Consider the following 20,730-nt stretch of genomic DNA (forward strand, 5'->3'; position numbering starts at 1 on the left):
GAAATGTAATTTCAAAGAATCTGTTCTATGGACTATTTGCGTAAATGGGTAACAATGGTAGCATTCTCTTTGTGGCACTGTTTTAATATCAATAATGGTTTGTTATTAGACTGCACCAAAACCACATTTGGCATTAATTTTAAATGAAGTATGTCTGTATACTAACAAAAATTTAGCAATGACAGCACAATTAAAATGATCCAACAAGGTAAAAACTACCTGTCTATACAAGTACATGCAACAGACAGACTTCTGAAAATAAATGGCTTTGACTTTTCACTCATTCTATTTCCTAATCTGCTTAAAGTGACAGTAATCGGGCCCAGCGCGATGGCGCAGTGGTTAAGATCCTTGCCTTGCACACGCCGGGATCCCATATGGGCGCCAGTTCTAATCCCGGCGGCCCCACTGCCTGTGGCCCGGGAAAGCAGTAGAGGACGGCCCAAAGCTTTGGGACCCTGCACCCTTGTGGGAGACCGGAAGAGGCTCCTGGCTTCGGATCAGCATAGCATCGGCTGTTGCACTCACTTGGGGAGTGAATCAATGGACAGAAGATCTTCCTCTCTGTCTCCTCTCTGTATATCTGACTTTCCAATAAAAAAATAAAATAAATCTTAAAAAAAAAAAAGGTGACAGTAATTGGTGCAACATGCTAAGCTGTCGCTTAGGACGCCAACATCCCATATGCAATAATCTACTTTCAATCCAGGGTCCTGCTAGCGCACCTGGGAAGGCAGCATGGAACCCCTGACAGAATGCCTGGCCTAAATCTGGCTGGTGCCGCCCCTGGGGAGCAAACCAGAGGAAGGAAGCTCTCTCTTCCATCTTCTGTCCTCTCCCAAGCTCTTTTCTGTCCCTCTTCCTTTCAAAATAATAATAATAATAATAATAATAATAATAAAAGCTTCCTAAAAATAAATAACTGCTTTAGTCGCAGAAGCCAGCACTTAGCCTATCAATGAACATGCCACATCTGCACACTCCCTAGCAGCAGGCCTGGTTCAAATCCCAGCTCTGGCTCCTGATTCCGGCTTCCTGGGAAGAAGCAGTGAAGGCTTAAGCTCCTGGACTGCTGTTGTGCACACAAGGCCGAGTTCCCAACGGGCCCAATCTCAGACACTGTGGGCATCTGAGGAGTAAGGAAAGACAGAGCTCTTCAAGTCCTCTGTCTCCCAAATAAATGCTGATCACTCAAATGTTTGAAAAGCCCAGTCTATGTACCTGGTGTTATCAAAGAAAACAACTGCACACCAATTCAGACAAGTCAGTTTGAAATAGCATTCTGGATTAGTATAACCGTAATTCTCCTACATTACTGAAGATAAAATTGTACTGCACAAAATATTGACAGTAAAATTATGAAAACTCACAATGCAAATGAGACCTCCTTGCTTAGTAGATAGGAAAATTAAGCCCAACAAATAAGTGACTTGACAGTGATACACAGATGATGAAGGGTGAGCACAGGGGACCGGCCTCCGCCCAACGACCTCTCTTCTAGTTACGTTGCAGCATTGTATCACAGCTTATACAGTTCCAAGTCAACTCCTCTTTTCAAATAAAATAGCAAAAACAGGACCATAAATACACACAAACGAAGCAAATGGTAGCTGGCTAACACTACTATCTTTTCTGGCAATTTGCTCAGCATTCCCCGACATTTCAAGCATGTAAAAACAACCTCATCAGACACTGCAAACGTGCCTACCTGCAAGACCAAGTTACAAACGCTCCCGGAGAACTTACTCAGCAATGCCCGGGAAGTCGCACGACTAGTCAGCTTCTAACTAACTGAAAGAGCTAACTTTCTAGCCATGTATGTCCCAGTAGCGTTTCATTCGTCTGACCCGCATTTTCCCTTTTGCAGTGTTCCTCATTGTTGATTTCAAACTAGCCTGCCAACTTCAAGCAGGCGACTAGCGCTGATTTGTCTATCCCCATAATGAAGATGACTACACGAGGCCATTTCATTCATGTTTTCGGTGGTTTGAAAATGACATGTACAGATACTTAATGAACAGCTTTTCTCAAACATCTATATTTAACTAAAAGATAAAAATTCAGAGAATTAGGACAGAGAAAATAATAGTAGAAGACAAAGAGTGCATGAGACAGAAGACAAGTAGAAGACAAATCTCTAAGAGGCGATTTGGAAATGATTCATTCTTTCATGAATGAAGACAGAAGCAAGGGATGCCTTCAAGGTTCAAGAAGAATATTCAGGAATTTCTGCTCTTCCATTAAGACAGAAATCTGAAGGGGTACATATTCAGGCATCCTCAACATAAATGTAATAAAAATGAAATCGCTCCATATTGAAAACACACAAATAGGATTTAATCAAAACAGTACAATGCAGGCTTCTAATCTGGAACGTGAAAATTTAATGTTAAAAGAGTAGTTTATCAATGCTCTTAACACAAAACACTGTTTAAATATATAATTCTCCTAAAATCCTTAATTAAGGCAACATGACAATCAGCTTCACTTTATCCACTGAGTGTAGATATTTTTCTTTAAAAATCCAAGTATTCAGAGCTATGAGTGATGAGTGACCTTGAGACAGCACTTGGAAGGCAGTCACCATGGCAACACTACCACCAAAGTGCTTCATCCTTAGCTAAAGGACCAACCTGGCGCATCAGGATTTAAAAATTTCCAGAAACATTGTTTCTGAGAAGAAATAAAAAACTGGTTTTAAAAATGCTCATACTAACCCTTCTGCTTTAGCCTTCCTATTTATTATTCATAAAGGGAGACATACACCAACACACTGTTACTGAATGGTGACATGGTAGACCTTGCAAAGACTCTTTTTACCTTTTATTTTCAATGCAGGAAAAAAGCAACTGTTGGAGAGCACATTATAGACTTTTGTGTTTTAAAGCACATTTGAAAATTTCAAAAGAGCCACTAGACAAAGCTTCTACTCATCGCTGTCACAAACCAATCTTTTTCCAGCCCATGCCTTGATAAAGAATACATGAAAGGGGGACAGTTTTCAAATTTCAACTTGCTAGCTACACATTCATGATTCCTCGTGCACACACTATCACTCCTGACACTTCATGTTTTTATAAAGTTAGTGTCTCCAGACATAAAGTAAGTAGCTTTTTCTAGAAGACGTACTCCATGAAAGCTAGGAGTACGGCCCATCATGTGTGTGTGTTTACCAAGGCAGCCAGCATAAACCTTAACTCCAAAGGACTTCGGACTTTTTCGCATGTATCTGCAGAAAGAATCAAGAAAAAGCATGGACCACCTCTTACTAAGCTGACATTTGGGTTTTTCATGACTTTAGTTAAAAAGCAGTGACTGTCAAGATATTCCATTTGGATCTGCAAAAATTGTCCTGTCATCCCAATTTATTCAGAGGAACTAGATGATTCTTCACCAAAAGTTTTAAGGCCATTTCTTTCTCTTGGCAGGCAAATTTCTGTTCCTATTCACACACAGAATCTGATAATAAAATACTACGATCAAAAGAACTATTATGATCAAAATTATACATATAATAAAGTACTAGTTTATACGTGGAAGTATTTACCAATCATCCCACCTCTATAACAAAAGAATAAATTGGCCAGTTAAATTCCATCTGATCGGGCCTGGCGCGGTGGCACAAGTGGTTAAGGTCCTCGCCTTGCACGCCCAGGATCCCATATGGGCGCCGGTTCTAATCCCGGCAGCCCCGCTTCCCTTCCAGCTCCCTGCCTGTGGCCTGGGAAAGCAGTCGAGGCCAGCCCAAAGCTTTGGGACCCTGCACCCGCGTGGGAGACCCGGAAGAGGCTCCTGGCTTCGGATCGGCATAGTATCGGCTGTTGCACTCACTTGGGGAGTGAATCCCTCTCTCTCTCTCCTCTCTGTATATCCACCTTTCCAATAAAAAAATAATAAAAATAAATCTTTTAAAAAAGAATTCCATCTGATCATAAGTGCTAAATGTTGGGAATCATTTTATTTGGGGTTATTTCTACAATCATTATTACGGTAATATCTTAATTGCACCAAACATTCTAAAATCTTATCAAATATATATGTACATACATATTTTTTCAACATATATTAAATTTGTTTAGACACACAGAAAGGTCATCCTCTCCTGTCCATGTATTTTTAATTCATAAATTATAAATAAAACCTGTTGGAAAGCAATGCCATTTAGTTCTTGAATGCAATCTTAGTTACATGAAAAAGATTTTCAGTGAGGAGACAGTATTGTACAATTTAACCCTCTGCCTGCAACACTGGCATCCCGTATGGGTGCCAGTGTAAGCCCTGGCTGCTACACTTTCAATTCAGTTCCTCACTGGTACAACTGGGGAGGCAGTGAAGCATGAAGTAAGGCCTTGGTCCCCTTATCTGGAAGAAGCTCCTGGCTCCTGGTTTCGGATCAGCTCAGTTCTAGCCACTGTGGCCCTTGGGGAGCAAACCAATGCATGAAGATCTTTCTGCATCTCCTTCTCTCTGGATATCTGCCTTTCGAATAGAAATAAATAAATCTTTAATAAAAATAAAAGAAAACCCCCGTGGCATACAGTATAAACAGCATACATATGATATTAAACTACTCACAATTCTTCCTTAACAACAAATTACTCTCTTTTCAACCAATTTGAGTCACTTTTTTTTTTTTTACATTTTTTTAAACTGCAAAGTCAGATAAGCAGAGAGGAAACGAGAAAGAAGATCTTCCGTCCAATGATACACTCCCCAAGTGGCCACAATGGTCAGAGCTGCGCCGATCTGAAGCCAGGAGCCCGGAGTCTCTTCCAGGTCTCCCATGTGGGTACAGGGTCCCAAATCCTTGTGCCACCCTCAACTGCTTTCCCAGGTCACAAGCAGGGAGCTGGATGGGAAGTACACCCGTGTGGGAGACCCGGAAGAAGTTCCTGGATCCTGGCTTCGGATCGGCATAGCATCAGCTGTTGCACTCACTGGGGAGTGAATCATCAGTTGGAAGATCTTCCTCTCTGTCTCTCCTCCTCTTTGTATATCTGACTTTCCAATAAATAAATAAATCTTTAAAATAAATAAATATTATTTATTTTTATTGGAAAGATCTGCTGGTTCACTCCCCAGCTGACTACAACAACTGGAGCTAAACTGATCTGAAGCCAGGAACCAAAGCTTCTTCTGGGTCTCCCACGTGGGTGCAGGGTCCCAAAGCTTTGGGCCGTCCTCTATTGCTTTCCCAGTCTACAAGCTGGGAACTGGATAGGAAGTGGAGCCACCAGGACATGAACAAACACCCATGTGGGATGTCGATGCTAGCAGGAGGAGGATTAGATGATTGAGCCATTGCACCGGCCCCTGGTTTAAGTTTCTGAAAGATCCCTGCAGAGGTTATGTTACTCAGACTGCATGCAGGCGAGGGCAGGCGGTAACAAGATCTGTCAGGACATCATCACAGTAACTCAAGAGATTTTGGTGCAGAATTTGCAGAATACTGAGTTGTGACCAAACTCTAGATAGATCTTAAAGATGTGGAGATTAGTTAAGAGAAATCAAGTATTTTTTTAGGCCTGGGCAACTAGAAAAAGGGCATTACCAACAAGTGAGGAAAAGCAGATTTCTTTCTGGTTAAAAGAAAACCTTAAAAAAAAAACCTTGGGCCCGGTGCTGTGGCCTAGTGGCTAAAGTCCTCACCTTAAATGCACCGGGATCCTGTTTGGGTGCTGGCTCTGATGCAAGCTGCTCCACTTCCCATCCAGCTCCCTGCTTGTGGCCTGGGAAAGCAGTCGAGGACGGCCCAGGGCCGTGGGACCCTGCACCCACGTGCAAGTTACTGGTTCCTGCCTTCAGATCGGCGCAGCACCAGCCGTTGCAGTCACTTCGGGAGTGAATCATTGGACGGAAAATCTTCCTCTCTGTCTCTTCTCCTCTCTGTATAACACTTTGCAATAAAAATAATAAAAATAAATCTTAAAAAAACCTGACATGGTAAGAGATCAGGAGGTCAGGTTTGAACATACTTGACATTGAGATGTCTGCTCAAAATCAAGTAGAAGTGGGTTGAGAAGGGACGGCGGAAAGGAAGCAGGGAGGGGAAGAACTCAACATCTCAACATTTACCTCATCTTTCCTTCCTGCACTGCATTCACCCGGGGAACTAAACAGTTGACTGAAGCAAGTTTATCTTTCCAGAAGTATAGCGAATAGCGTTTTGCTGCTAATAAATTAACATACAGTACTGGTTTACCAGCAGCTGCTGCTACAACAGAGAGAACACCAGTGCCTTCTGATAAGCCCAACTCTTTCTGAGACGGCCAGCCTGCACCACAGACACGGCACTGCCCATCTGCTGGCCAAACCTCAGAGTGTCCATTCCAGACAGCACCAGGCTTGGCATGTGTAACAGAAACAAAACAGAGAAAGTGACAACTTGTCGCCCCCCGTCATAGAAAACACTTTCTTCCCCCCCGTTTTACCTTTCCTCCGATCATCTGCTCTGTAAAGCACCTTCAGAACGCTCGGCTAAGAACCAAGAGCTCCTGCCGACCACCACTCCGACAGCCCCATGGAAAGCAGGCTCCAGCCCCAGGCCTGCAGACAAGCTCAGCCCAGGAGAGCCCTCCAGCCACAAGCACCCAGCGAGGCTTTTCTCAAAAACACAGTGGGCCCCTATGTCAACAGATTCCACACCTGTGGACTCAACAAATACAGACCAAAAATACCTGAGAAAAACGTCTGGAAAATTCCAAAGAGTATACCTTGAATTTGCCACATGCTGAGCAGCACAATGAATTCCTACAAAAAAGGATTGTGCCAGCAGACTCTGCCTCCGTCATCTAGACAGATTCCCTCCCGTCTCCCTTGCTCTCGTGCCTCGCACTCTGCGCACCGCGTGCCTGGGGTCTCTCTTGCACACTTCACGGTTAGGCCTCTGCTGACTGTGTGTGCTGCACGTGCACACCCCTTCCCGTGCACACCTTAAGCAACAAAGCAAACTGATTACTGGCAGAACATGTACACTGCATCAGGCTTTATAAGTAACTGGGGACAGTTCAAGGTATACAGGATGATATACACATGTTACGTGCAAATATTACACCATTTCTCATTAGGGATGTGAGAATACACAGAACTTGCTGTTTGTGGGGGACTGAAGGGTAGTGGAATCAATCTCCCTCAAATAATAAGAATAACCAAAACTTTTTTAATGCAATGAATAAAAATGTACTTGTTAAAAATGATGACTGAGGGCCCAGCGCGATCCTCGCCTTCAACGCGCCAGGATTCCATATGGGCGCCGGTTCTAATCCTGGCAGCCCCACTTCCCATCCAGCTCCCTGCTTGTGGCCCGGGAAAGCAGTCAAGGACAGCCCAAAAAGCCTTGGAATCCTGCACTTGTGTGGGAGACCTAGAAGAGCTCCTGGCTCCTGGCTTCGGACCGGCTCAGCTCTGGCCGTTGTGGTCACTTCAGGAGTGAATCATTGGATGGAAGATCTTCCTCTCTGTCTCTTCTCCTCTCTGTATATCTGCCTTTCCAATAAAAACAAATCTTTTTTAAAAATTATGACTGAACCCAAATCTGATCAGGCCTTGAGAGCAAACAAAAAATTCACATCTTAAGAAGTAGAGGATGGGACCCAGCACAATAGCCTAGTAATTAAATTCTCACCTTGCATCTACCAGGATCCCATATGGATGCCGGTTCATGTCCTAGTTGCTCCTCTTCTCATCTAGGTCCCTGCTAGCGGCCTGAGAGGGCAGTAGAAAATGACCCAGTCTTGGGACCCTGCACCCATGTGAGAAACCTGGAAGAAGCTCCTGATTATTGCAGCCACTCGGGAAGTGAACTAGCAGATTTAAGATCCTTCCGTTTACGGGTGCCCGGCGCGGTGGCACAAGTGGTTAAAGGTCCTCGCCTTGCACGCCCGGGATCCCATATGGGTGCCAGTTCTAATCCCAGCAGCCCCGCTTCCCTTCCAGCTCCCTGCCTGTGGCCCGGGAAAGCAGTCGAGGACGGCCCAAAGCTTTGGGACCCTGCACCCACGTGGGAGACCCGGAAGAGGCTCCTGGCTTCGGATCAGCATAGTATCAGCCGTTGTGCTCACTTGGGGAGTGAATCATCGGACGGAAGATCTTCCTCTCTGTCTCTCCTCTCTGTATATCCGCCTTTCCAATGAAAAAATAATAAAAATAAATCTTTAAAAAAAAAAAAGATCCTTCCGTTTCTCGTTCTCTCTATATATCTGCCTTTTCAGTTAGTGAATGAATGAATGAATGAAAGACCCTCTGAAAGCTAATGCTGAGCTGTGCCTGACCAGAAGCACAGCCAGAAACACTATCAAGCACAACCTCCCGACACTTGGCGGCCCTTTCTTTATTTTCTGTGCATCTATAATGGTATTTCTGTATTTCAAAATGTCAAAATCTACACTAGTGTTTCTAACTTTTAGAAGTTCCTCACAAACACTAGGAGTCATAAAAAGCCGCCTTGGCCAGTGAAACGGAGTCTCTTGGTGTGTCGCTGAAGGCGGCCCTCGATGCGAGCTGCCCTTTCTCTGCATCTCAAGTCTTCGCCAAGCGACCACCTTCCCCATCCGCTCGCTACCACAGAAGCAAACACGGCGGAAAACATGATTTCTTTTACCTTTCAAATAATTTGTAGCTGCTATGCTCTCACACAGAGAAAAAAAATTGTTACAAAACATTCACACTCAGTTCGCAGTATCAGTTATAAAAACAAATTAATACAATATGATTTAAAAGTAAAGTAAATAACTTCACTAACTGAAAAAATATCTCCCAGGAATTCATTTCAATCTTTCCCTGGATGAACCCAGCCTCAAGCAACTCTCCTTCCTCTAAACTCCATAAGCAATTATTCGTACAATTTACTTGGCAATTAATCGTGCATTGCCTTCTTAAACCTGCACCATTAGCCTCTGAAATGTTATTTAAAACTCCTATATCTAACTCTCCTATTTATTTCTCACCTCCCCAGACTATAAATTCCTTGAGAGAGACACACACACACACACACACACACAAAGCCTTTTTTTTTTGCATATAGAGATGCATAGAGCAGCTAATATGTGGTAAAAATAATACTTTTGTTATTTTCTTAAAAAGGAAAAATCAGGGCCTGCCTTACAGTGAAACGGGTTAAGCTGCCACTTGCAACCCCAGATGCCATATGGGTACCGATTTGAATCCCAGCTGTTTCGCTTTCCATTCAGCTCCCTGCTGATGTGCCTGGGAAAGCAACAGAGACGCACACGTCCTTGGGGCCCCTGCTTCCTTGTGCAAGACCCACGTGAAGCTCCAGCTTCTGGCTTGGGCCACTGAGGTCAGCTGGGAAGTGGACATGCAGGCAGAAACTCTCTCCCTTTAAACGCCTTTCAGATCATCACACTCTTTTAATAAATAAAGCAAAGGTAAGCATCTGCCTCCATAAGATTCCAATAGTTGAATGACAGTTCGTGTTTACAAAATTAGAAGTTTTTTCATGTTGTAATATCTTTGAAATCAGAACATGCCATTCAACTGAAAACACATCATAGTTCAATGGGCAATTTCACTTTTTTTTTCCCCAAATAACATATATATATAATACTACATTTTCTAATTGAATTCTTTCTTTTGAAGATTTATTTATGGGGGTCCAGCACGACAGCCTAGTGGCTAAACCCTTGGTTTGCATGCACCAGATTCCCATATGGGCATCAGTTCACATCCCAATTGTTCTACTTCCCCGTCAGTTCCTGAGTCCAAAAGCCTTGGGACCCCGCACCCACGTGGGGGACGTGGAAGAAGTTCCTAGCTCCTGGCTTTGGATTGGTTCAGCTCCGGCCATTGTGGTTACTTGGAAAATGAACCAGTACACAGATCTTTGTCCCTGTCTCGCCTTCTCTCTGTAAATCTGACTATCCAATAAAAATAAATATTTTAAAAAGAAAAAAAGAGATTTACTTATGGGCACTAGCATTGCAGCACCACTTATTAAACCAACACTACCTGCAGTACCAGCATCCCCACTGGCTATGGTTCCGGTCTCAGCTGTTCCACACAGAATCCAGCCCACTATTGGGCAGCTGGAGGGGCAGTGCAGGACGGCCCACGTGTCTGGGTCCTGCACCGACAGAGGACACGCACAAGAAGCTGCTGGTTGAGCTTAGCCCAGCCCTGGTCATTGCAACCATCTGCGGAGCGAACCTGAGGCCAAAGGGCTCTCTCTCCCTGTCCGCTCTGTAACTCCAATTTTCAAACAAACAAAAAAATATTTCCCAAAAAGAGAGTTAGAAAATGCCAGTGCCATACACAGTGGCCCCCAACTGATGACATTTTAAGTTTGATGAAATCACTGCAGCTGGCAGCATCCTCAACCAATGCCAGCCTTACCACCCCTCCTTCCCTCACATCCATTCATGCACTGTAACAGGAAACCACTCACTCAGCTGTAAAGTGGAGGCTCCAGCCAGTTCAAGCACTCCTCACACAGTGCCCAACAAGCAAAACCTTTGTTACCACTACTCTGAATTTATCCCAGAAACATTTCAGTGCTTGTCTCCACTCTCGAGCGCCAAGACTACAGGAGTAAACAAAGCAGACGATTCTCGGTGCAGACACATTTGTGTTCCATTAGTACACACAGTTTTATAGAACAAGAAAGGGAAAGCCAAAATTCCTAACCGAAACAGGTTGAAAAACCTAGTAAACCAAGAAAAATACAACAACCTAGGCAAACCATTACAGAAAATTCTATCAAAGGGCAAAATGAAGTCTTAGAAGCAGGGCATTCAAGAGGTGTTTTGTTCTAATCAAAGGTTTAGGGAAGTGGTTTAGGTCCCAGTGCAATGGCTAAGTAGCTAAACCCTTGTGTTGCACCAGGATCCCATATGGGTGCCAGTTCACATCCCATCTGCTCCACTTTCCATCCAGCTCCCTGCTTGTGGCCTGGGAAAGCAGTCGAGGACGGCCCAAAGCCTTGGGACCCTGCCCATGTGGGAGCCCGGAAGAAGCTCTTGGTAGGATCTTGGCTTCAGATTGGCTCAGCAATCACCGTTGCAGCCACTTGGGGAGAATCAGCAGATGGAAAATCTTTCTGTCTCTCTTCTCTATATATCTGCCTTTCCAAAAATAAATAAATAAATAAAACTTTTTAAAAATGTTTCAATTACCCCTGAGTTTTCTTCGACCCATCCAAGTCAAATCCCAAACACAATCCTGCTAAGTACACCTTTAAATACACACAATCACTTAACACCTCCATTGCATCATCACAGCGTACACCAACTGCAGCACTGTGCCAGCTGTCTAAGGCTCCCTGCTTGACTCGTGTGCTGCTCAGGGACACTCGTCATAGAACAACCTGAGGGGTGTGTTTGCTTTTTGAAGAGTTATCTATCTGAAAGGAGCAAGGGAAGAGGGGAGAACCAGCTCTTCCATCAGCTGGTTCACTCCCTCAACGGCTGCAATGCCTGGGACTTGAGCCAGTCAAAGCCCGGAGCTCCTTCTGGGTCTCCCACACAGGCCACCCTCCGCTGATTTACCAGCGCATCGGCAGGGAGCTGGGTCAAAAGTGGAGTAGCTAGGGCTTGAACTGGCAGTGGCTTTACCCACAATCGTCCCAGGATTTTTGTTTTAAAGATTTGAACACTTGCTTTAGCACACATATACCAAAACTGTAAAGATCTATTTGAAAGATAGAGTTAGAAAGAGAGAGAGCAAAAGAGAAACAGAGAAATCTTCCATCCACAGACTCACTACCTGATATGCAACGCAGGTATCCCAAACCACATTTTTTTTTTAACATTTATTTTTATTGGAAAGGCAGATATACAGAGAGGAGGAGAGACAGAGAAGATCTTCCGTCCAATGGTTCACTCCCCAAGTGACCAGCGCGTGCAAGGCAAGGACTTTAACCACTACGCTATCACGCCAGGCCCCCCAAACCACATCTTAACCACTAGACCAAATGTTCATCTCCACAGGTTACTGATAAGCCTCATTCTTACAGTTTATAAATCTTTGCACTTTTATGTATTGTACATCAACATCAATTCACTTTTGCAATCAAGAATGAAAATTCTTTAATCAGAGGGAAGGGAATCAATTATATTTCAGAATTTTCAAAAGCATACCTAAACAGTTGTAGCCACTTCCCACCTCATCCGAAATGAAAAGTCCCAGTCTACACAAATGCCGGAATGCATACTCTGGTTTCTCTTCAGATTGTACAAAATCTTTCGCCTTTTACAAACACCCGAATGCCAGGCTCACAGCACTCGCTGCCTCCTCTGGAACCAGATGGTTCCCTGCCCTGCCACACTGCTCACCTGGCTGTTCTCAGACGACACTAAGAACGCTCGCTCCCAAAGCCGCTGTATGCAGTCTGCCTGACACACACTGTCCCCATGTGCAACCCTGCCCCACAGGATTCACAAGGTGTACAGCCTGAGCCCTTACTCAATCAGTTCTCAATAAAGATAACCATGATTCCTACCTAAAATCTAAACACACACACACACACACACAACCAATCCCCAGAACTTGTACAACTTAGATTTTTTTTTTTAGGTAGTCTTTCCAGTCACTGTTACATTCCTAACATCTGGGCCCAGCATGGTAGCCTCGTGGCTATAGTCCTTAACTTGCATGAGCCAGGATCCCACATGGGAGTAGGCTCAATCCCAGCTGTTCCACTTCCCATCAAGCTCCCAGCTTGTGGCCTGGAAAAGTGGTAAAGGACGACTCAAAGCCCTGGGCCTCTGCACCCATGCAGGAGGACCTGGAAGAAGTTTCTGGTTCCTGGCTTCAGATCATCTCAACTCCAGTCGTCGCAGACACTTTGGGAATGAAGCAGAAGACGGATGATCTTTCTGTCACTCCTTCTCTCTTTAAGTCTGACTTTCCAATACAAATAAATAATCTAAATATATAGATAGATAGATAGATTCATTATATATATATTCTATATATATATATATATATTCATTCCTAACAATCTAGAGAAAGGCCAACACTTAGTTAGCTTTACTGAATAAATTAAAATAGGGAAACAGGGCCAGTGTTGTGGCACAGCAAGTTAAGCCACTGCCTTGCAATGTTCGAGTCCCTGTTGCTCTACTTCCAATTGAGTTTCCTAATAACGCAGCTTAGAAAGCACAAGACGGCCCAAATCCCTAGACCCCCTGAACCAGCCTGTGAGATCTGGATGAGTCCCAGGCTCTTGGCTTTGACCTGGTCAAGCCCCTGACCACTGCAGGAATTGGGAAGTAAACCAGCAAATGGAAGATTCTCTCTCCCCCTCTCCGTAATTCTGCTTTATCAACAGTCTTTTAAAAAAAAAACTACATGGAAACAAAAATGAGAATGAAAGAATTTTAGAGGTTTTGAAGATATATATGTTCAAGGGGCCTAAGACTACAAACCAACCTGCCAGAAGCAGAAAACACTTGAAGGGGGAAGAGACGTGCGAGGGTAAGATGCTCAAGCAAGAGTGAAGAGCCACAAGAGGGGAAGGACGTGAGGGGCGCAAGGCTGGAGGGGAAAAGCAGCAACTGGCCAGAATGAAACTTTGGCCGAGGGAAGGAATCAAGTCGTCCTGGACAGACTCGGGGCTGGGGGAGGAAGTGCACGAGTGCCCGCAGGAAGGCGGAAAGCCAGCGGGGAAGAGCGGGTCACGGGGCAGGGGTGGAGGGCCCCAAGGTCACACCCCACCCTGTGCAATCCAAGACTAGCAGTCCAGAGAAGGAAAATGAACATTAGGCATTAATATGCTTTGGTTTTCCAAGTGAAACTGACACAAGAATGTTTCAAAGACACAAGCATCTGTTGTACCACTCAGAACCCCCAAATTCCTCATCACAGAAATACACTAATGTTTAAAAGATTAATTCATAAAACTTGCATCCCTTCACTTCATGCCTACATACTAAGTCAGACATTTCCCACAAGAAAAATGAACCAAGTCGGCAGTCACAGTGTGTATCTGTCACCTCTTCTGCTCGGCCAGGCTACAGAACCGGGCAGCCCAGGCTTCCATGGTGGAGAAAACAGGGTAACACTGCTTATCCTCAAATCTGGAAGAGGCTTACACAGCAGACCAAGCAGAGTACCAACTCGAAATACAAGGTTTACCGCCTGAGAAAGATTAACATAAACGTAAACTAAAGTCTTTTTTTTTTTTTAAGATTTATTTTTATTATTTTTTCATTGGAAAGGCGGATATACACAGAGGAGAGACAGAGAGGAAGATCTTCCGTCCGATGATTCACTCCCCAAGTGAGCGCAACAGCCGATACTATGCTGATCCGAAGCCAGGAGCCTCTTCCAGGTCTCCCACGCAGGTGCAGGGTCCCAAAGCTTTTGGGCCGTCCTCGACTGCTTTCCCAGGCCACAGGCAGGGAGTTGGAAGGGAAGCGGGGCTGCTGGGATTAGAACCGGCGCCCATATGGGATCCCGGGCGTGCAAGGCGAGGACCTTTAACCACTTGCGCCACCGCGCCGGGCACCCGTAAACTAAAGTCTTAAATGTCTCTTTAATCACACCAAACCAATATTGAGCTTACTCAAATCTTCCAAGCTTGCTTTTACTTTTCAGAGCACTATTCTATATGCAATGAAATATTATGAAATATAAACAGCACTATTAACTAGTATATGCCTTTTCAGGTGCACAGTAAGTCCACTGAAATTAAAAAAAAAATCATTTAAAACAAAAATTTGAGTTAGAAGATTTTCAAGTTCTGTGTTGATGGCCACACTATTCAGGCAGAGATAAAACAAAGGTGCCATCCCTTCGACGTGCCTACGTGAGCACTGCTCACAAGCTGGCCATACGCCACTCTGTCACTGGGAGTCACTTCTGCACGGGCCCAACGGCAGAGGCGCGGAGCCCAGAGGAGACGCCTGCCTGTACGTCATGGCAGGCAATGGTGCAGTCTCACAGGCTCACATCCAGATCGTCTGTGGCTCTCTTTCATATTCCTTTATTCCTACAAAGCAGTACTTTAAAGGCTGGAAACTTCCACTTTTTTATTAACTTGCCATCTTAAATATAAATAGCAAAATGTTCTAACTTTCCAACATGATAGAAAAGAATGCAAAATATGGATCTTCAAACTGGGATGAGGGGACTGATAAATAAATGGGTGTGTTTCTAGGCAGTAGAAAAACTGCTCTCAGAGATAGCTTAAGATTATGATAAACTTAATATAAACAAAAAATGTGGGGACCAGTGCGGTGGTATACACGGCTATTCCTCCAGCTGTGGGTGCTGGATCAAGTCGTCACTGCTTCTGCCTGGGAGGGCAGCACAGGATGCCCAAGTCCTTGAGCTCCTGCAGCCACGTGGGAGACCCAAAAGAAGCTCTGGGCTCCTGGGTGCGAAATGCCACATCTCCTGCTGTTGAGATCATTTGGGAAATGGCCCAGTGCGTGAAAGACCCCCTTTCTGTCTCTCCACAACACAAATAAAAACAATTAAGTCTTTTTAAAATCTTTTTTTAAAAACATGGCAACACCTAGCAAATCCAGTTTTTTTTTATCAGCTGATTGTACAGGCATTCAAAAGCGAATGCAATGGGGCCAGCACTGGGATTGTGCTAATGTGTCTGGAAAACCAGAGGAAGATGGGCAGACACCAGCACCCCTGGCACCCACCAAAGGAGACCCACACAGAATTCCAGACTCCAAGCTTTGCCCTGGTCCAGCCCCAGCCAATACAGTCACCTAGAAAGCAAACCAGCAGATAGAAGATCTCTTTGTCCCTTCCAAACTTTTTCAAATAAATAAATCCTTTTAAATAAATAAGTCCAGCATTGTACACATCACTACCTTTAATATCCCCGACCCAGCTGCTCCACTTCTGACCCAACTTCCTGTCAAAGCACCTCACAACACAAAGAAAGATGATCAAAATGCCATTTGAAGAGAGAATCGGTGGGAGAATCTCTCTAAGCGGATCTTATAAGCATTCTCAATAAATAATAAAATTAAACAACAATTCTTTAAATGCACACATGATCAAGAACGTCTGTATTAGTAGAGAATCATTAATATCTGTAGCACTAGGCCCAGTGCGGTAGCCTAGTGGCTAAATTCCTCACCTTGCTTGCACCAGGATCCCAAATGGACACCAGTTCGTATCCCAGCTGCTCCACTTCCCACCCAGCTCCCTGCTTGTGGCCTGGGAAAGTAGTTGAACATGGGCCAAAGCCTTGGGACCCTGCACCTGCATGGATGAACTGCAGGAAGCTCCTGGCTCCTGGCTTCAGATTGGCTCAACTCTGGCCATGCGGACACTTGGGAAATGAACCAGCAGATGGAAGGTCTGTGTCTCCTCTCTGCAAATGTGACTTTCCAATAAAAATAAACGAACCTTTTAAAAAAATAGATAAAACCTCTTACAACTCAGGAACAAAAGGCAAAAAGATAAGGGGTAAGAAGGGAAAAAAAGAAGTCAACGATTTGAACACATTTTTAAAATACATACATACATATATATATTCCCCCCCATTAGAAAGGCAGATTTACAAAGATACATAAAGAAAGACCTCCCATCCCCAAGCATTCACAACGGCCTGAGCTGAGTTGATCTGAAGCCAGGAGCTTCTTCTGGGTCTCCCACGCAGGTGCAGGGTCCCAAGGCTTTGGGCCCTGCTCAACTGCTTTCCCAGGCCACAAACAGGCAGCTGGATGGGAAGTGGAGCAGCTGAAACTGGCACCTATATGGGATGCTGGCAGAAGCAAAGTGAGAATTTAGCCACTAGGCCATCACACTGGGCTCTGAACACATACCTTAAAGATAAAAAGATACATTAACTGATTTGAAAGTCTACTGGGGAGCAGGGGAGATAGAGATCCTCTCTAGCTGGTTCACTTACTCCTCAGACGACCGCAATGACAGGGCTCAACAAGGCCAAAGCCAAGAGCCTTTTCTGAGTCTTCCATGTGGATGACAGGGCCCAAACGGGCCATTTTCCACTGTTTTTCCCATCCCATATGGGATTCTGGTGCTTGGAGGTGGAGAATTAGCCAGCTGAGCTGTCACACCAGGTCCCTGGTATAAAATCTTATACCCAGGGCCCAGCGTGATGGCGCAGTGGTTAAGGTCCTCGCCTTGCACGCCCGGGATTCCACATGGGCGCCGGTTCTAGCCCAGCAACCCCACTTCCCCTCCAGCTCCCTGCCTGTGGCCCGGGAAAGCAGTCAAGGACGGCCCAAGGCTTTGGGACCCTGCACCCGCGTGGGAGACCGGAAGAGGTTCCTGGCTTCGGATCAGCATAGCATCGGCCATTGCGCTCACTTGGGGAGTGAATCATCGGACGGAAGATCTTCCTCTCTGTCTCTCCTCTCTGTATATCCGTCTTTCCAATAAAAAAAATAATAAAAATAAATCTTTAAAAAAAAAATCTTATACCCACACTAAGACTTGAATCCAATGTTCAATAGCAGCACTAATCATAATAACTAAAAACAGAAACAAAAATGTTACCTAACTGGATTTACTATCCAAACACTACCAAAATACAGTAATGTACACACATACCATGCAATAACAGAATTCCTGATACATACAAACTCAATGCAAAAGCACTGACACAATCTACCATATGGTTCCAATCAGATAAAATCTGAAATTCAACAAAAGGCAAAGCTATACAGATAAGCAAACCCACAACTCACCCTCAAGCTGAGAATAGATAGGAATTCAACACAGTCCTGAAGGCACTAGCCACTACAATAAAGCAAGAAGAAAGCAATACTGGAAACAATAAGGTAAAGCTGCTTTATTTCCAGAAAGCATCTTTAGCACCTGCCATCTACAGAGTAACCCGACTCCAGCTGAGAATAATCGTATTCTTGTAGATTGTCATACAGCTACAAGTAGATGGATATTACAGCAACTCCAAATCCCAATTCAGCTGCAGTGGGTTTATTGAATCAAACACCAGCAGGAATTAAACCCAACTTCGTCTCTAGACAAAAAAGCGCAACACCTCCCCCATTAATTATAATGCTCTAATCTCTACCTCCAAACAGGATGTATATATGATTTATTGGTCATATTACTCATCTGTTGGCATACATGTGGGCCGAGTCTGGGGTCGGATCAGGCTGAGCTAAGACCAGGTCTATGGCAGGCTGGCTATACTAAGCTGCAGCACCAATCAGTTCAGCAAAATATGAGGCTGGGGTAGAACTGACCAGGCAGCTGCATCCACTGATGTGTGTTAGCTATTCAGCGCACTAGCTGGTACACAGAGTCAAGTCTTGAGCCCAGAGTGGTAGCCTAGTGGCTGGAGTCCTCGCCTTGCATGCCCAGGATCCCATATGGCCACCAGTTCACGTCCCAGGAGCCCTGCCTCCCCTCCAGCGCCCTGCTTGTGGCCTGGGAAAAACAGTAGAGGATGGCCCAAAGCCTTGGGACTGCATCCACATTGAAGACCCAGAGGAAGCTCCCAGCTCCAGGCTTCGGATCAGCTCAGCTGCAGCCATTACGGCCACTTGGGAAGTGAATCAGCAGATGACAGATCTTTCTCTGTTGCTCCTTCTCTCTGTATATCTAACTCTGTTGCTCCTTCTCTCTGTATATCTAACTTTACAATAAAAATAAATAAATCTTTTAAAAAACAGAAGTCAAGTGTGAAGTCATCTCAGGAAAGATTTCTTGGTGGATTCCCCAACTAGATCACTGGACACATGGACACCAGCCACATGGAAAACCACAATATACTTGGTCCGACCTTGGAGTGGTGTCAGGACTCCTCAGCTGCCCACATCTGTGCAGTGGACAGCATGCCCAGATGCACACGGGGGACATGACAGCCAACTCCTCTAGACCAGCACAGGATATCAAGTGCCTCATCAGGAGAAAGGAAACAGAACAGGTTAGACAATTCTGGCCAAGCTAGCAGCGTGTTCCTGGGTCTGGGAAGAAATCTATTCATGTGCATTTTGTCAACTGATAGAACTTGGAAAGGTTTTTCTCAACCCTGGAAACACTCTTGCACACGTCAGCATCAAAGGACCAGCTCACACTCCCAGGTATTTTACCCAATGACATGATCATGATGTGCACAACCCTACACAAACTATAAAAAAAAAAAAAAAAAAAAAAAAGGCTACTAGGGCCCGGCATGATGGCACAGTGGTTAAGATCCTCGCCTTGCACACCCGGGATCCCATATGGGCGCCGGTTCTAATCCCAGCAGCCCCGCTTCCCATCCAGCTCCCTGCCTGTGGCCCGGGAAAGCAGTCGAAGACGGCCCAAAGCTTTGGGACCCTGCACCCGCGTGGGAGACCCGGAAGAGGCTCCTGGCTTCGGATCGGCATAGTATCGGCTGTTGTGCTCACTTGGGGAGTGAATCATCGGACAGGAAATCTTCCTCTCTGTATATCTGCCTTTCCAATAAAAATAAAATAAACCTTTAAAAAAAAAAGCTACTAAAATAAGTTTACCGAGATTACAATATATTGTCAATATACAAAAATAAATTACAGTTAAATATACTAGCAGAAATAGTGGAAATGGAACTTTTCTAAATCCTTTTAAAGATTTGCTTGCTTTTATTGTTATTTGAAAGGCAGAGTCACAGAGCGAAGGAGAGACAAACTTCCACCTGTTGATTCACTCCCCAAATGGCCACAGTAGCCAGAGCCGTGCCATGCTAAAACCAGGAGCCTCTTCCAGGTCTCCCTTGCAGGCACAGGGTCCTCCTAAGGACCTGAACCATCATCCATTGCTTTCCCAGGCCACAAGCAGGAAGCTGGATCAGAAATGCAGCAGCTGGGATACGAACCAACGCCCATTAGGGATGTTGGCACAACAGAGGCTTAGCCTACTACATCACAGAGCTGGCACCAGAAATTGAAATTTAAAAACCAATACTAAAGCAGGCATCTGGCATTTCCCTAGACATCAGTCAACACACTGATCTCCCATATCGGAGTCTCTGGGCGCAACACCTCTTTCCAGTTTCCCACCCATGCAAACCTGGGAGGCAGAGAGTGACGGACCAAGCAGTTGGGTCCCTGCCACCCCTAAGGGAAATCTTAAGTTTCTGACTCCCGCATTCAGCCTTTACCCAGCAGAGGAGTAAGCGTAAGAGATACCTGTAATCTGTTTTTTTTTTTAAGTTAAACATAATAAAATGTGTAGCTTCACTATAAATGCCTGCAAGGTCTGAGTACTATTGAAATCACAGAAGGGTCCAAAGAGCTGTGCTTCTCTTTTGGCTCAGTCTTACTTCGGGCTTGAGACAGTTTTCAGATTTAATATCTTATTTATTTGAAAGTCAGAAAACCAGGAGAGAGAGAGATGTTCTAGCCTATGGTAGCAACAGTCAGGGCTGAGCAGGAGGATCGTCCGGTCTCCCACATGGCTGAAATGGGCTCAAATACCTGAGTCACCTTTTGCCACTTACCCCAGCACATTGGTAGGGAACAGAAGTGGAGTAGCTGGGACTCGATCCGGCACCTACATGGGATGCCAGTGTCCCAGGCTGCAGCTTCATCTGTTACCTCAAAATTCCAGCCCTATCTGTGACATATTTTAAGAGATTTCCAAAAAATAAACTGTCAGGCCCAATAGCCTAGTGATTAAATCTTCACCTTGCATCTGCCGGGATCCCATGTGGGCGCTGGTTTGTGTCACAGCTGTTCCACTTCTCTTCCAGCTCACTGCTTATGGCCTGGGAAAGCAGGAGAGGATGGCCCAAGTCCACGGACAGCAGCTTCCCGTGTGGGGAGACCGGAATGGTGACTCAGATTCCTA

General features: G+C 44.9%; 1 non-coding gene across 1 annotated transcript; it reads left to right on the forward strand.

Moving 5' to 3' along the window:
* Window positions 1-20,093: 20,093 nt before the first annotated feature.
* Window positions 20,094-20,221, forward strand: LOC121157547. Its single transcript, XR_005884067.1, has one exon. It is a non-coding gene; the product is annotated as a small nucleolar RNA SNORA14 (small nucleolar RNA).
* Window positions 20,222-20,730: the final 509 nt, after the last annotated feature.

The sequence above is a fragment of the Ochotona curzoniae genome, unplaced genomic scaffold, assembly GCF_017591425.1.
Source record: "Ochotona curzoniae isolate NIBS_2020 unplaced genomic scaffold, NIBS_Ocur_1.0 contig_3520, whole genome shotgun sequence".
NCBI lineage: Eukaryota > Metazoa > Chordata > Mammalia > Lagomorpha > Ochotonidae > Ochotona > Ochotona curzoniae.